This window comes from Calidris pugnax, unplaced genomic scaffold (genome assembly GCF_001431845.1).
Source record: "Calidris pugnax isolate Ruff unplaced genomic scaffold, ASM143184v1 scaffold38, whole genome shotgun sequence".
Taxonomy (NCBI): domain Eukaryota; kingdom Metazoa; phylum Chordata; class Aves; order Charadriiformes; family Scolopacidae; genus Calidris; species Calidris pugnax.
In genome coordinates, this window is record NW_015090995.1 from 15,989,769 (window position 1) to 16,007,997 (window position 18,229).

At 38.4% G+C, this 18,229-nt stretch overlaps 1 protein-coding gene across 2 annotated transcripts in view; it reads left to right on the top strand.

The window, feature by feature from the left end:
• The first annotated feature begins 24 nt into the window (after positions 1-24).
• The window catches only part of PCDH11X (protocadherin 11 X-linked), a 504,069-nt gene continuing 485,864 nt past the window's right edge, over positions 25-18,229 (top strand). For both annotated transcript variants that reach the window (XM_014955203.1, XM_014955204.1), the window contains exon 1: positions 25-514. The gene's annotated coding sequence lies outside the window, so the exon portion shown is untranslated. The remainder of the gene's footprint in view (positions 515-18,229) is intronic.

Genomic DNA, 18,229 nt, shown 5'->3' on the forward strand with positions numbered 1-18,229 from the left:
CGGAGGAGGGCGAGCGTCCAGCGGCAGCGGTTGCCCCCGGGGGGACCCGGCGCCGCGCTCCCCGCGGGCGAGGGGAGCGTGCGGGCTGCGCGGCCGAGCGGCGCCGAGTTCAGAGTCTCTCCGCGCAACTTAGGTTACGCGGCAGGACCTCTGCGGACTGGTGTGGGGCTTCCAGGGCGCGACTGCCTTTCTGTCCTTTTGCAGCGGCAAAAGCAATTAATTAACTAAGCCCAACAGAAATAAAACAAACTCAGGCTTACCTAAAAGTTAGAATACCTTTTTTTTTTTTTTTCCCTCCCTTTCTTTTACAATTTTATTCCTATGTGGAAGTCGCTTGTGAATCGTGCTCGGCACACTGCATGGGAAGCAGCGGCTTGTGTTTTGGATCGAGGATTTGCTGTTGCAAAGCGGTCTAACTTCCATGCAGTGGGGCAGCCTTCTCTACTCTAAACGCCTTGATGATGTGCTGAGGAGCCCATGTAGATTGACATCTCGTGCAGAGAAGGCACTGAAGGTAAGGAGGGGACTTGGGGAAAAGAGGGATTTTTATATCCTTTTCTGTGGCATCTTTTGTCCAGCACCCCCCTTTCAGCAGAGCATCGGCAGTTCATCCGGAACAGCATTGATAGGCTGGAACCGATCAAGTAAAATGAAAGTCTGCTCCTGTGAAAAGTGCAGGGAGCTCACAAGTGATTGCAAAAGACGTATTTATTTTTAGTCTAATAGCACAGCAGGGTTAAGATCTGTGCTCGCAGCGCGGACACTGAGCTAACTCCCAGCTCAGGAATGAGGAGATCCACGGTCTCCCTCTCTGATGGGCAGTTTGCATTGGCTGTTGCATTTTGTTGAATGTGTGCCCCCCGCTACCTCCCTGGAGCATCCCATCATCCTGTTTGATTTGGTGGGGTTTTTGCAGATACAGTGCCTAGTATTAATGAGAGAGGGAGAGGGATGGAAAAAAAAAATCCCACATATGGAACATTTTATTGATGTGATCATAATCCTGTAATGGAGATTGCATTAAATGAGGATTGCATCAAAATGCCTTGCTGCTGTGGAGAGATGAGAAAGGAAAAACTATGCTGGATTGTAAATGAAGTTCTTTGATTGAAGGATTTTCTTGAACCGTGGAGGGATGTCTGTAAGCTTAAAGTTGCTGTGTATGAGGAGTACTGGAATGGGATAAAAACCAGATCAAGCCGAAATATATTTTAATTTGCTCAAGCTCTGGATGCAGTTAGAATTGGTTAGAGGCATTGCAGTGATGTCCAATGAATTCTTGGTTTCAGCCATGGAGACCACAGAAAGGCAAGGAGAGAGGAGAACACAGAAAGGCAAGGAGAGAATTTTATCGCTTGGGGAAGAAAAGGATGGTTCGTTTGTGACTTTTGCCATAATGGCACAAAGCTTTACAGCCTGCTGCTTGCAAGCAGAAACCTTGTAGGCAGTCTGGAAAGCAGAGGATTTATCTGACTTTCCTTTTGCAACCTTGGTGTAGTTGCCTGTAAGAAGTAGCTGCGAGGTGTATGTCGAGAGGCAAAGGGGACTTATTTGCCCCTCCTGGACAATGAAAGACTGTAAGCTTGAGAGAGATGGTGTGGACTCAGCTGATCCTGGCTTTTTGAGCTTCAGTTGATAATACATTTTGAGTAATTGTTGCTGCTTATCTCAATTGGCAAAGGAGGGGAGAAGATGTTGAAGTTTATTGAACCAGAGCAGAGCTGAGGACAGTAGATGTTATCAACTCACCCTTGCATGATTTTTGTGCTAAATTTTATTCTGGCATAGAGAACTGAGCCACAAAGAACATCTTCTTCAAGCCTTACTGAAAGGAAACCTAAAGAGAACAAAAAGATTACGCCAAAGATAAATTTTAACTTTTTGCTTGTCAGCAGTGGAAGTAACATTGATCTGTCAGGTTACACAGGCTGAAAGAGGTAAGACAGGAAAAACCGTTCTGTATTTCTTTACTAACATTTCCACGCATGCAAAGTTGGCATACAAATAAACAGCACAGAGCGGAAAGAACCAGTTCTTAGAAGCACCTAAGTTATACCTGATGTAAGCAGCAGAGACCTTCCTGTCAGAGCACTCAACTGGATTTACCTGTAACTGCAAAAGAGCTGGTAAAATGCAAAATTATATAGAATAAAACAAACCCAAATGTCTGATGTTCTCAGAAGTAATTAGCTTTCTTGTTTGAGTTGTGTACAAAACCTGAGGTAATAGCTCCACAGTCTAGTCTCTCTCTTGCTGTGTATTTGGCATAAAGTTGAGATGGAAACACTTATTTTAAATAAAATGGAGAAAAGCAGCGTAAGCATATTGAATTCCTCTTAAGCATTTTATTTTGGCAAAAGACAACTTTTAGTGAATTTAAGAGATGGGTTTAGAATATTCATGGCTAAACTCCAGGGAGCTTAGTGTTAGCTCAGTAGGCAGAAGGTTCTTCCTCTAAAGAGAGATCTGGAAAAGATGTGTTTAAATTTCAAGCCATAGTCAGTTGAGACTGTTGGTTTCCACATTTTAAGATCATTTGTTATGCTGCTTAGGGGAATGATGCTTAATCTGGAAAATAAAGCAAGTATTCATAGCTTACTTTTTTCATAGAAAGAGGCAGCAGTGTGCTTTAATTGTACTTCTGCATGTAGAAATGTTCCAGATTTGACTCCATTTTTTGTCAAATAACAGCTGAGGAAAAATTTGTCTTTCGAAACTATGATTATCCATGCAGATCTTGGTCTGTATTTTTGCTACAGAACTCCTCTGCTTCATGGCTGCATTGTTCATCCTTGCAGCATTTCTTTAAATGTGAGCCTTGCTATAGTTAAAGGATACTTTATATTCAGTGTAGTACTGTCTGCTCGGTGGAATTGGCTTTATACATCACAGCCTCTGCAAAAAAGGGAGATCAAAGATCTGAACCTGTGGTCCTGTATTGCATTTGTATTCTACATGGGCTTCAGTAATCCTGTAGTGGAGCCATTCACGCTCCCATAGTTAAGAATATGTCAGTCTTTCCATTAAAACACCCATTTGCTTAGTAATTTAACAGCTAGTTTTAAAGATGGGCTCTAAACTTAAGTTAAACACATTGATATATTAAAATAAAAGATATACTAAGCAATGAAGTATAACAACAAGAGGCATTTGCTAATAGAGCACTGTTAAGTTGAATTTATAGAAGGCTTAGTAGAAAATAACACCTGCCTGAAAAATTTAGAGATGAAAAGGGAAAAAAAAAAATCCTTTCAGATTTGGAAAGCCCCTTGTGGATCCAGGTGAGTGTTTGCACCTGGATTAGAGAGGCCTGTGATTGTTAAGCAGGTTTCTCTTAAAGGAGAAGTGCACTGGCTCAAAACAGGGGTTAGTCAGGTCTCAGTTTAATAGTTCACTTTTAGATTGTATTAGAGCTAATGCCTTTGGCGTTATTCCAGGTAGTTCTTTTGAGGGTTAAGTTACAAGAAAAAAACCAAACCCTAAACCTCCTATCTGAACCAGTGAAGTTATCCTTTCTATGAGCTACTCAGAACTATACATTTTTGAATAATGTTCATTGTCTGACCCAAGTTTTCAAAGCATTTGGGAGCAGCTGCTGCTGCTGCTAAAGCACAGTGGCCAGGTGGATGTGGTAATCATGATTTCCATCGTGAGGACAGCCAGTGGGACTAATGGTCAGTTGACACTTAAACAGACCCTGTCTTCTAAAGCACCCGAAATCTTTTACAATTACCTGTCTCCATTAGATAGCCATCTTCTAACAGTGAAGTAGCTGCTTCATCTCTGCGGACAAAGTATGGGAATGCTGATAATAATTTTGTGCATATTTCTGGTTAAAAGTTAAAAAGACTATAATTAAAAATATGCAGATTGGATGTTGCAGTTGCATGTGCTATATAGTACCTATGTTCAAGTAGTAGGTTCAAGATATAGCTTGCTGTGTTCCAAGTATTTTAGATTGGATGAAATAAATAAGTATTGTTTGAATGAAAGTTTTGTCATTTAAATAAAAATTCATAATGGATATGAATAGCCTTCTGTCCCAATTAACCTCTTTCTGCAGTGAGATCACCGAGAGGGAATTTGTAACAGTTGTCTGTCTTCAGTGCAGTGAAGTAGTGGTGACCATATCTTTCTTGGGTCTTCTGAAAACTCACTCTCCCTGTGAATATACAGGCAAGTAATATGAAGCAGGAAATTTAGGGTGCAAATGGGAATTTGATTATCCCTTAAGATCTGTGGGGAGACTCCCATTCTCATTATCCAACGGTAAAGTAAGGAAAATAGGTTTAAAACAGTCTTTTTCAATTACGGTTTCTGAATTAGTAGTGTGACTTGCCAGAAAGAATAAAAGCTTCTATAGCTTTTGCACGTTTAAAAGCTCCACTGAAAGAAGAGTTTAAACTGTCCTTAAATTTGTCTTTAGTATGTTATATTGTGAGTAAAAGTGGCATTAGTAGAAAATACCTTTTGAGTGATAATAATAGTATTTACCACCTCTGGCACAAGTGAATAGAAGATATATATATATATATTTTTTAATTTAAAAAAACTTTTTAGAAAATAATCATGTTTCCAAATATGAAAACTGACTAATGTTTTCGCAATCATGCAGTAAGATTTCATATCTGAATGTTAAAAAACCCCCACCAGACATACCCGGCTTGCACAAGAGGTTTCATGAAGGTCCAAGGAAAGTTAACGTAAAAATTAGAATACAGATGAAAAAGACTGGAAGTTAGTCTGTAGATACAATCAAATCATCGTCGTTTTGACAGTGAATAACACGCTGTAAAGAGTTTTCTGTAAACTAAACATTCTTTTATCTGAAGTCTTTTGTCATTGCTTTTAATAAATATCCTGTTGAAAATGACTTCATTTCAGAAAACTGTTTTGGCCTAGATTATGTAAGATTTAGCCATCTTGGTCCAACATGGCCTGAGCCAGAGCTTCCCGCAGTCTGTGAAAAAATGCCTGTCAGAGCAGGGCTTCAGCTTCTTGCTTTATATAATGTACATACTTCACTTTCTGCCACTCTCTTAGGAGCTCAGCATGTTACTGGGGTACAGAAGGCGTTGCTGGGGAGAGTTACCTTGCAAGGCTGACAGAACTTTGCCTGTTTAACAGCAAGTTCTTTGCTGACTTTTCAGGGAAGTTGTTTTGAAGTGACTGTTTTTTTCCCTCACTTAAGTTGCACTACACTCCGCAAGGATTCTATAATTTCAAGGCAACCTCCGTCACCAGATCAGTGGAGCCAGATATGTTCTTGGAGAGACACATGAACGTTGAAATTGTTGGAGACTTCCAAATTCCACAGTGAAATTATAAACAGAGGTGGCCCACTGTATTTAAAACCCATCACCGTGGGGTTTCATATGGCAGCTCACTGTGCTAAGAAACTTCGCTTGCTTCGTTTTCCTGCCAAGGGAACATCTTCCCTTGTGCACTACTTTGATATGGTTGTTTTGGGGATGATTCTCTTCCTCCAAGCTGGTCTAGAAATAAGATGTCACTGGTGATGTAGTCTGTTTGTATATCAGTGTTTATCCGCTATATCCTTAAGGACATAGTTTTATTATTTTTGTAAGAATTTAATTAGTAATTATGTGCGCTTTATGCTGCCTACTGAAGTAGCAGGAAATACATGCTAAAGGGAAAAAAACCCAAGTAAAAAGTTTGGAATGCTTTAGGCACAGCATATTTCATTTAACCAACTGCTTACACAGTCACTGTTACTGCTCTGTGCTATCTTGTTAAACAAATAAATGTATGTCTGGAAATCTGCAGTCTACTGGATCTATGATCGCATACGTGGGCACATGAAAGCCACATCCAGTCTTGTTTCCGGCTTGAGTTCCTGGCACATCAGATGCATATGTGCCCACCAAAAGGAATGTCAAAAGTATCTGGAGGATGACAGAACTACAGGTGCCATTACAGTGTAGCGTAGGGAGCAGCTATAAAAAAGTCAACTGCCTGCCTTTAGCCTGTAACTCCCATTTCATTAGAAGGTCACAGTTTTTGATAATCCTACTGAGAAGGGAAGTTTCATGTCTTTGCGAAGGAACTGAGTTTTATCTCTGCTAATGGAAGTCATAGTTTAAACCCATGTTTAGTCATTTATGCAGGTTTTGTGGTTGCTTTTGTCATGATAGAAGTACGTATCTTCCTGTCTTTTGACAAGCAGGTATGAAACTGTGGCCCCTGAGAGGCACAGGGTTACCTGGGTCACTGCTTTCACCTAGGTGTGGGGGTAGTTGTCTTCTAGAAATGGAGAGTAGCTTCAATAGGAAGCATCGTGTGAAGGTGCAGATTGGATTCACAAACTGGAAAGGGATTTTCTTAGGGCTTGCCCAATGTTTATGTTGAAAGACTTAGACTTGTCAATGTTAAACAGCTGAAGAGTGTGCTGTAGCATTCCCTACAGAAAAGCACAGAGTTCGGAACTCTAGTGTTTTGAAACTTCATTAAATGGTGACTTAACAGGAACTGTAATGTGCATGTGTAACTCTGGACTCGAATAATTTGGCACCTCACTGCAGTAGTTTGTTCAGATTATAGTTGCTGCCAGTAACTTATAAATATATGCAAGATATAAGGCATGAAACTAAAGCTATCATTAAATGGAGTAACGGCTTTACTTTGTCAGTCATTTCATGGACCCTTGGAAATGTACGTGGCACTGTGTTGGAAACGAACATCTAGAATACAAGGCAACACAGTAATAATTTTTGGGATGAAAATTGGGAATGAAATGCATAGAATTAATTTTCTGTTCATCTCCCTGCTTGTCTGCAAGTGAGACTTTCCCAGAATGAATGGATTCCAGCTAAGGGTTTCATAATAGTTTCCTGTAATCGGGACTCTACTACAGGAGATCAGTTAAGTGCTTGTCAGACAAGTGTTCATTCGTGTCTAATTATCAGAGAATTCTTTTTAAAATTCATGATCAGGGTGTCTGTAATTTTATGACTTATTAAAGAAAGCTGGATATAAAGTAAATCAAGGGTTTTGTTGTCCTAGTCCGTTTGTTCTGGTTTTATAAGATAACTGAGAATGGCCTTTTCCTCTGGCCAAATAGCAGCTGAAGTGGCAGGTATAACTCCTTTAGTTTTCACCATTCCACCATAAACTTGAGGGAAAAAAATCACATATGTGCACATGTAGAATTGTTTATGGCATTAGTAAATATGAAGAATGAAAGTTATAGAAGGGACCTTAGATACTGGAAAGTAAGTATATTTTAATTGTATATAATCGATCTGGAATAACGACGACTACAAAATGAAACTATCGTAACATTTTTGGTATTCACATATTCTTCCCACATCCTCTTGTTTTTCCCATGTAATCTCCTTAAAAAGATAATACATTTATGAGAACATCATAAGCCACACTTCCCAAAAAACTCTTTAAAGTACCTCTTCAGCAGGCTACAGAATTGTGGGCCATCAGTTATATTTATTTATGTTTTGACAATATGTTCAGTCAAATATCAGTTAGCTTATGTCTTTCACAGTTTAGCTTTATCTACAAATACAAATAAAACTATTTTCAAGAACTACTCTGAAGGTACCCTAAAGCATAATACAAAGTATGTTTGAGATGGGTTCATAGATCATTAACTCAGGGTGTTTCAGGCTACAAAGAGGGGCAGAAAGACGTTTGGCATATCAGAAAAAAAATGGGGACCATTTAAAAAAACCAATGTGAGTCAGAAAGCAAAGACATGAATAGTCTGTGTCCGAGTGTGTGTGCGGTCAGAAACTGTTGTTTTCTTCACTGAGCAGTAAGGTGAAGATGTGTTGGATGTTGATGACCTTCTGATGAGCAATGAACCAGTACCATGTGCTGTGCCCCTATGGAGCCAGGGACGTCTCTGAGCAACCTGAAGCTTATGTGCTAAAGGAAGAGAGGTTCTGGGTGACTAAATAACGACGACTCTTTAAAGAGTTTGGGTGTTGCCCGTGTCACTTTTGAATGTTTTAATGGAAGCGTTTAAAAATTCCTGCTTACTTCTCTTGTCCCTGAAAACACAGCAAATTGAATTTACATGGTGCTCGCTCTTTCTCACTTCTTAAATTTGACCAATTTGTTTATTAGAGCATAATATATAGTGAAAGGATATTTTCTAACAGAAATACAAGTGTCACGTAGGTGAAAGCTTTTTAATGACCCTTGCCTCCTTTATACCACAATGAGGAAACAAGTATAAAACATCCAAAAATTCACATTCCTCTTCAATGATTATAGAAACTCAGTTTCTTTAGGTTATTTAAAAACAATGTGTCTTTGAATTAACTTAGTTAATTGACATTGGAAAGCAGTAAACTAATAATTTTTACCATGGAACTGGGGCAAGACTAGTATTTTCAAAAGCACTTCCATGGTTTGGGTGTCCAAGTCCCATTTTCAAAGTGAGCTGGACTCTGAAAGAGCCTGAAGCTTGCCTGCTTTCACAAATCTTTTAAGTGTTTTTGAAAACAGTACCGTTTTTGTTAAAGACTGGTTATAATAACAGTTTGTATCTCATTCATGTTTTCTTACATTTCTTTGAATATTAGTGACATTAAAACTAGTGATATCCAATATTCAAAATACGGTGGAACTTAAGGGTGATTATTCTATCTAAAACCTAAAACCAAACTATGAACTTAAGCTACAAACTCGCAGTTCTTACCAGAGATGCACAAAACAAAATATTTAAATGAATTTTTATGTCCTGTTTTATTCAAGCAGTTTTTAAATACTTAAGTAGAGAGGAGGAGCAGAAGAATTAGAAAAGCTGTCAGAGAAATTAATCTATTATAGTAAGGCTGTACAGTGTCATGATGTGGGTTGAGTTTGGGGCCTATTACTTCTTATTTAACATTCTGTATTTTGTGGCTCATCAAACAGACACAGTTAAGCATCAGCCAGCCGGTATCGTTAGCTGTTACTGAGTTGAACCTTCAGCATGGGAAGAAGACCCCATTATATTTCAAGGCAACCACATGAAGCATGAATTCCAGTTGGAAAAAGGAATCCTTTTTACTTTCTATTCATCTAAGCTTTAAAATCCAGGCAGGCAAACTGTGGCAATAAACTGAAGTTAAAACACAGCAGAAAGAGTTCCATAAAAAGGAAAAAAACAGAGTGAAATTTGCCCGAATTTCAGATAAAAATAGTGGTAAAAAATTTGGGATAGGATGTCTTTTTTGAGATTGTATTGCTTTACACAGCTCAAATTCAGTAAGGAGTTTCTAACATTATGAATGGAATTTGGCTCCAAGTCTGTGTTTCAGTAATGTTCTTAGGAATCACTGTGTAGGTTATTTTAAAATTACCACAAATTCTTAATTAACAAAATATTGCTATTTGAGACTGCTTAGCTTCATACACTGTGTTATACAATTTGTTCAGTAGCTGTTTTCTTTTGGTATTTTTTTTTTATCTTCTAAGTTAAAGCAGGTTTCAGGTGTTGGTTATTGTTTAACTTCAATGGGAAATTGTAAACCCCCAGAATATTTTCCTGTTAAGTCTGACGAAAGCCTCATCTGGCTTCATATAAGTGCCATTTGTTACAAGTCCCCTTAATGTTGATGTTTCTATTTTTGTTGTGCACTTAACAAAAATGAGTATTTAAAAAATAATGCCTGAGTCAAAAATAGTGCAACATCAGTCTGTAAAAAAATGAATACAGTCTCAGTTCTTTACATGTTATTCATTTTGGCAGGTATGGTACTTTTAGGTTTTATTGTATTATAAATGCTAAAAAAGCTTGAAAGAAATCATTGGAAAAAGGTTTAGAGTAAGTGACTTAGATGAGACTGGCAGGTGGTATAGTATGGCTATTGCAAAATTAACTAAATTCTGGAAATTCAGTCACTTCAGAATATTAGATCTATGTCTTGATTTAGTCATTGCTGAGGCAAAAGTTGTCATTTCGGTGATCTGCTGAACTGTGAGACAGTGGTTAATGGAGATATTTATCAGCCAACAGAAACTAGTATCTGAAAAAATTGGGATGTTTCAGTGATTAAAGAGGTAACTTGGTCAGGGCATATCTTTAATGACTGGTTATATGTAAATAGAATAAATATGTAACACTGTGATATTACAAATATGTCTGATGAGGAAGACAGATAAAATGTAGGGAACTGCTAAGGGACAGTGAAGTTGAAATGATATTTCAAAATACTGTTGGAAACAGCTTCAGTAAGTCACTGTGGTAGTAAAATACCCGTTGATGAGCCTCACAAAAGTTAGATATGCTCAGATATTTCTTAGTCTGATCGCTGAGGGAATTAGCGTTTTTAATAGACTATTTTGTGATGCGTAAGAACAGATGAAGGATGCCATCCATCATTTTGTGAACCATGGTTACGGCAGATTTTCCTCCTTTCCTTTTCTCTTAGTACATACAGCTTTGACCGACGCGGGTCTTACAACCTCAGCCGTAACTGTTTTGGAGGGAGAAACATATCAAATCCTTTGTGGGCTGGCAACAGCTAATTTCTTTCTCAAATTTTGGAGATCCTATCAGTTTTATGAAGGACCCTGTAAAAGGCAGCCCTAGTTGTAGTTACATATTTCTGTCAATATGAAGAGTTCCTCGATGTCCTTGACAGCAGTGTGATTTTAGGATGGGTTATGCATGCTAATTTGCACTAGATCCTTTGCCATTTTCTATTTTCCCAAACCTAAACTGTGTATTCATCTGAGTTTCCTGGGGATATAAAGTGTGAGTTATTTGAAACTGCAAGCACGTAAGATAATCTTGATGGTAAACCAAAAGAAATACTTGAAGTGGTTTCTCCTTTTCGCATACAACACAGATTTTTCACTTGATATTGAGAAGAATCCTTGGAAATTTTCAAAGCCTGACCTAAGGCACGTAAGCAAGCTAATGTAACTTAGAAGCTTTAAGTAGGCTTGGCTAGACAGCATCTCCAGAGGTGACTTCCAGTCTGAACTGCTCTGTGGTTCTATGAAAAAGACACTGACTCCTCTATATAGGTCATACCTTTTCTCTTTGTCTCGATTGTGATTTTCCCCCTCAAATTCAGGAGCTTGCTATGTCCTTGCTGTTCTGGTTCAAGGAGTAGTGAAGAAGTGAGAAACAGGACAGTAAGAGGAACCTACTAGTGAAGAGAAGAGAGCTGTTATTGTTGTTCTTGGATTTGGATCTCAACATTGTTTGCTATTCCTGTCTCAGTGTGTGCTATCTGCTGTAATTTTTGGAGGCCTCCTTGAACTGAGGTTATCTAGACAGGCTGCCATTCAACAAGTCGGCTATTCACTGTCTTTCTACAGTGCTGTTCTGAATACAGTTTAAAGACCTGCTTTTGATCTGTGAAACACTTTTAGTTTTCTTTATGCTTCTGAGGAGGACCTGCTGTACATTTTTGTTCTGTAAAAACCCACTGGAAAGCAGAAGCCTCAGCTTTACAAACTGAGCTGAGGGCAAGAAAACCTGAGACTGATTCTTTTCCCTTAGTCCTACAAGACCTAAGTTAGTTGACAATCAGAGCTGCAAGACAAACTTGTTAATTCAGTTTTTCCTGAGGTTTTTCTGTAGTGGACACGTTAGGTGGAGTGTAATTTTGTTGGTATTTGTGAAGAGCATTCTACTGATTCTTCATGTTGATGGTTTAGTGCTCTTTACTACAAGAGTGTCTGGAGGTTGATTGACAGGTTCACTACAAAAGTACTAGAAATGCAGTTTCTAGAGAGGGACTTAACAATGTATGGACTGTACACAGAAAAAATAAGACAAAGTTGAGAATAGGCAGCATTTTTTTGGACAGAAATTTAATTTTTTCACTAAATAAAAGAAGACCACTGTAAGTGAAACCAAGGTTCTTAAAAATTCTCTAAAAAGGATCTTTACTATTACAGAAACTCTAATTTATTCTTTCTTTCATCATGCAATTATTTTACAAAGCTCACAGCCAAACAAAAATTGTGCACCGGAAGGTAGTGATGAAGGTGCCTCATTTAGCTTGGAAAAGACCTTTAAGATGATCGAGTCCAACCACTAACCCAGCACTACCAAGTCCACCACTTATCCATGTTCCTTAGCAACACATCTACCCATCTTTAGCTCCAGGGATGATGATTTCACCACTTCCCTGGGCAGCCTCTTCCAATTCTTAATAACCCTTTCAGTGAAGAAATGTTTCCTAATATCCAGTCTAAACCTCCCTTGGCACAACTTGAGACTGTTTCTTCTTGTCCTATCACCTGTTACTTGGGAGAAGAGACCAACCCCATCTCTCTACACTCTCCTTTCAGGGAGTTGCAGAGAGTGATAAGGACTCACCTCAGCCTCCTTCTCTCCAGGCTGAACACCCCCAGCTCCCTCATCCACTCCTCACAAGACCTGTGCTCCAGACCCCTCACCAGCTTCATTGCCCTTCGCTGGACACGCTGCAGCACCTCAATGTTTTTCCTGTAGTGAGGGGCCCAAAACTGGACACGGTATTTGAGGTGGGGCCTCACCAGTGCTGAGTAGAGAGGGATGATCACCTCCTGAGTCCTGCTGGTCACACTATTTCTGATAACAAGCCAGGATGCTTGTGTCTTCTTGGCCACCTGGGCACTCTGCTGGCTCATGTTCAGCCAACAGTTGACCAACACCCCAGGTCCTTTTCTGCCAGGCAGCTCCAGCCACTCTGCCCCAAGCCTATAGCGCTGCAGAGGGTTATTGTGACCCAAGTGCAGGACCTGACACTTGGCCTTGTTGAACCACAGGCCGTTGGCCTCAGCCCTTCAATCCAGCCTGGCTAGATCCCTCTGTAGTGCCACCCTACCCTCTAGCAGGTCAGGTCAACGCTCTCCCACCCAACTTGTCTGCAAACTTACTAAGGGGGCACTCAATCTCCTCATCCAGATCATAATACTGCATATACTAAATTTAACTCACATTTAGGTTAAAAATTACTTCCATGGGTTTGTGTTGGTGTATTTTGGGCCAATTTTAACTGAAAGATCAGCAGAATACTGAATGTACTCACTTGGTATTTTCCATCCTTGACTCTTGCTGTACTATTTCACCATACATTTTGTTTCTCCTGTCTGAACAAAACACTTCCATTCCCTTGAAAAATACTTAGGTTTTACTTAAATATTTCCATAAATCTCTGCTGTTTGCAGTTTATTTGTAGTTGCTTGGTCATTAAACATAGTTGTTCCACAATGATGGACTGTTTCCTTCAGATTACATCAAGGAAAGCTTCTTATCCTAATTATTTGTTTATCTTAATGAATGCACGTAAAAGGCTGTATTGCATTTGTACCATTAGATGCTCTTAGTCTGATATTTTCAGAACCCTGCAGATGTGGATTTTAAATAAACGAAAAGAGCAGATGGTATACAGGGAAATCTTCGCTAGGCCAAGGAACTAAATCAAAGTTTCCCTGAGTTCCAGGAGGTACCCTGCATGGGGACTGTTTTTCTATCACTGGGAAATTTAATAATAAAGTGCTGATCTACAGTATGCTATAAAATTTCCTAAATATGCAGAATATTCTATAGAAGAAGTGTATGCCATAGAAAGAGATCTGCAATGAGCACTCTCTGCTTGTTAGCATGTATTTAATACACGGGGCTTAGGCTTGCTTTGAGATGATCAACCCTGATGGTGCTGAATATAAAAATGTCAATATAGTTAGTCATCTCCAGCAGAAAATAATTTTTGCCTTTTTTTTTTTTTCCCCCCACTGTGCGGAGGAGGGGACAAACTGGTTTTCAGTTACTCTTTATCATTTAGGTTTTCTATTTTTGCCATCAACTGGGAACATTTACAAATGACGTTTTTTCTATCTTGTATTTAGGGATGGGCTATTATATGAGACAAATATTAATAAAAGAAATGCCCTGATGAACCAGTGTGAACTAGTGATAACAGCAAACACTGTTCCTTGACTGATGATCAGGAGTAGGACATAGAACCATATATGGTCAGCTTTGGATATAAAGTGAGCTACTTACACTATTCTACTGCTAATCCAGGCTGTATCTATTAGGATATTACAAGTGTTCATTGTAGAAGCTTGGTATTAAATGCTCTGAATGAGGCACATATACATAAACAGATTCTGTTTGTTTTTGCATTGGTGCAACTACAAGAAAATAGTGTTATGCAAATATAAGACAGTATCCGCAAACTCAGAACACAGACAGTTGTTCTGATCCTTTCCTTATTTGAATCACCATAAAAAATTCTACAAAAGATACTTCACTGCAATCATAGCTAGGCAAGATAGTGTAATTTAAATGTATAGTTACCATCATAGATAATATGTATGGGCTGTATAACCATAGGGAAATCACAGATTTTCAATTTCCCTTGGAATGTGTTCATTATTAGAAGGTACTACCAGAGTATTGTTTGTTGTAAGAGAAGAAAATCCTGTTCAAGTTTTTAATGAATCTCTTGAGAGATTCATCAGATTTACAGGTTAAAAAAGCTGTAAACATTCTACTGGGAGTAGTCATTAAAGAGAAGATGAATATGAGTTATCTGTACTTTTCTTATGAAACAGAAACCTCAAAGATGATTTACAAACCAAAAAGCTGTTTCTCTTTAAATGGTCTGTACTGCTGCATTAGGTAATGGAATACAAAGTCCGATTAAAAGTAAGTCTGTTTGCAAGATGAGAAGCAGTTTCACTATTTTGTTTGGAGAATTTTATAGGTAAGACAGCATTGATCTGAATTTGAGGGGAAGAAGCCTGAGACTAATATTTCCTTCATTTCTAGATTAGAAAGAGCATTAGAGTGGAAGAAAAAATCCTTACTGCATAGTTAATCAACTTGCAGGGCTTTATGTTGAAAATCTGATTTTCTAAATAAATAAAAATGAATTAATAGAAGGTCTGTAGATTAAATAAATAAAATCAAAAAACCCAGCTCAATCCTTTGGCAAGTTACTTTTTTGGTAAATCAAATAGTGACAGCACAGGACTGCTAAAAGGTTTGCGTTCCGTGAGGCAGTTCATACCCTTGATTACTCACTCAAGCTTGACTGACCCAGCAGCGTGCTAGCAAAAAACTCATCATTGTGATGAAACAGTTTGTTTCATCTTTGGTTTTTTTTTTTTTTATCTGAAGTATTACAGATGCAGTGAAGGGAACAGTTTTGAATATATTGCTAAAAGATAAAATGCAGATAAATATTCCAAAGCTAATTCATCAAGATTTGTTGCTTCCAAGTTTGAAATTGGTCATCCAAGATTCCTCTGAACATTTTCTTGCAGTTAATATCTCCTGCTTCTTCAGAAAGCTCTAGAACTGCCATGAAGAAGACAGTTTGTAGTTCGGGTGAATTTTGGCATTAGTTTTGTTTTGTTGGTGTAAGTCTTCAATGAAGCACAAATGTACTGAAAACTTGGATAACAACAAAACGTGAACTGTGTCCTAACCGCATCTGTTGAACATAACAACAGTAGTTTTGCATTCATTCAGCTTTCCAAGAGGTTGCACCCTTCTTTGCAAATAATATGCATAACAAACTGCTGCATTCACAGTGCCTCATCATTATGAATAGTATGTATTTCAGCTGACACTGCCATTCACAACATGATTTTACCAGCTCAGTACATGACTGTGAGTGTGGTCCTATTGTCATACTGGAAATGTTCAGGACTCCAAAATAAAACCATTGTGATACCAAGAGGACTGATACTTCTGCTGAGTTTTCTTAATATTTTGTAAATATTACCTGCCACTGAGTATTTTTTTCAAGGTGTGTGTTTTCTTTTTTATCAAATGCATATGTGTGTGTTTCTTATGTATATGTATGGACATGCTGTGGTCATAAAAGTCATAATTTATGACCCTGGTCTGAGCTAAACATTGGGCTTACAGGTTTTGAGCAAGCTTCTTCATAAAGCTGTCTGAGTAAAATTTATCTCTGACCCCAAATACTCATGTGCAGAATCCTCTTGAGCAGTCTCCAGTCATGGCATTTGTACCAGTTTGACTGACAATGAAAGTAAATCAAGACATGAATGAGGACATTGTCTACTCTAGCTTAAGACTGAAATACCACAAAACGTAAAGAAATGTTCTCATTTATGTAGAATCATTTTTGTGATGTAGCCTGTTGGTGGGAGATTACTGGAAGGGTCTCGTGACGTTTTCTTGTGGCATTGTGTTTGGGTATGTCTTAATATCAGTGTTGCAGTGTGTTAGATCTTGTGTTCTTTACATTTCCTTCTTACGTGTATTTGCATTTGGATTATCATTTCTCTAGATGACTGGAAAGCATTTTGCCATTTTTCACATATCCACTACTACTTTTCTGTGCTGTCTCCCACTGACTCCTACTTTTCCATAGACAGGGGCCCTAAAACGAACATTTCTTGTTACGATAGCAATAGGTTCCAAAAGATGATTTGAAATCTTGTGACTATTTCCTTCACAAAAGCTTGCAAGATTTTAGGAAAAATGCCAGCTAGTGCAGAGAGAGTTTGGCTCTCAGAGCCCAGTGTTAAGGTTAACAAGTTGTAAATAGCTGCATGTTGCCATTATCTCAAAACCCTGCTGCTTCCAGGACATGATGAGGACTCTAATAAGAATGTTGTTCGTTACCTCTTTGGTTTTTTTTTTTTTGCTTCTCTTACACAGCACTTACTGAAGAGTAAGATTTAAAAGTTGGATGGCTTGTGATGGGGTCTTGATGTCATTCTGTCATCTTACTGACCACCACGTTACTGACAGAACTCTTAACAAATAGATTGCTGTGTTGAGAGGAAAAAACTAAACCCAAACCTGCCACTGTTTTTTTGAAGAACAATTTATAGGAAGGAATCTGTAATTTTGGATTATTTTTTCTACAAAAATAAATTCAGTGTTAAGAGAGCTGAATATATTTACAGTATCTAGTGTAAACATTAATATATATATGAGTTTTTTAAAGCTATATAAATGTGCACATCTTGATTGATATCTGTGTAGCTGACTTAAAAAAAACATGGATTGTATCTATCATATGTCACTCAAAGTTACAGTATCTCTGTTTTTCAGTTATATATAAAAATTCAGCTTGGTGTATTTAATGAAACAAAATATTTTCAGGGTTTAGGAGCACCACAGTGCTTAGTGATATTGGTGACAGTACCACTTGAAAAGACTACCCAACCAGGAGCAGCAAAATTCTCATGAGAATTTCTTCCAAGGAGTTTCTGATGTATCAGAATAAGAAAAAGAAAAAAAAAACCAAAAGCCCAGGCAAACATCACTGCATTAACTTCCTGTGTGAGGAGCTGATGATCATTCATTAGTATTTGCTCATCTTATTTTGGGTGGGAGGAGGAATGGAGGAGAGTACATTGTGTTACCTGGGAGCACTGTGTTACACTGCTAAGATACGCCAGACCTTGCCTTAAGCCTGGTAAATTTACACTGGAGCTGAAAAGAACCACCTGTTTAGGAAAGAATTAGAGCAGAGTCCTAGAGGAAAATTTCATAGACTTGAAGACATGGTTGTAGAAGCACATGGGTGGAACACCAAAGCACTGAGATGAATATGCTGCAATAGCAAGGCAAAGTGCCAGGATGAAGGGAAAGCGTTCAAAGAAACTATGGCATTGGAACCTCGCAATAAAGAGAAGCTTTGAGGCAAGACACTGAAGTATTGAGAAAAATATCAAAAAGCCTGAGTCATTTTGCCAAGCTAGCAGAGAACAAGAACCAAGGCAAAACATTAAATTCTCATGGAGAAGCACCCAAGTGCTGAAGGAAAATGCTAAAATGTTCAGATAAAATGGATGGTTCTAATGCAGAGTGCTTAATAGGCAAAAGCCAGAGTGCGGAGCTGAATAGCTTCAAACTGAATGGCTGAACAGAGACACCATGGAAGTAGTCAAATTAGTTCTTTTCTTTGAAACTAAGTTTTTTGGGAAGCTGATGTTATGGTTCAGTCTGGCTTTGATTGATGGTCTGCTTATGGTAACATCCAAGGATTTATTCATGTTTTAGGACAAATGGGATACTTTCACCTAAGCAGAAGGTAGCAGTAGTTATTCTGACACAGAAGACTACTGGGTTTTTACTAAAAAGAAAAGTTATGTGAGGGCTGTAGAACTGTACTCCTTACAGTACTTGCTGTGTATAAAATTCAAAGGGGGAAATTATTTTGGTAAAATTTCTCCTTGGGAGGCTTAGTGTCTACAAAATACTACCCAATGACATCAACATGCCTTAAGATCACAGGCTTGTTTCATAGCTCTAAGACATGTT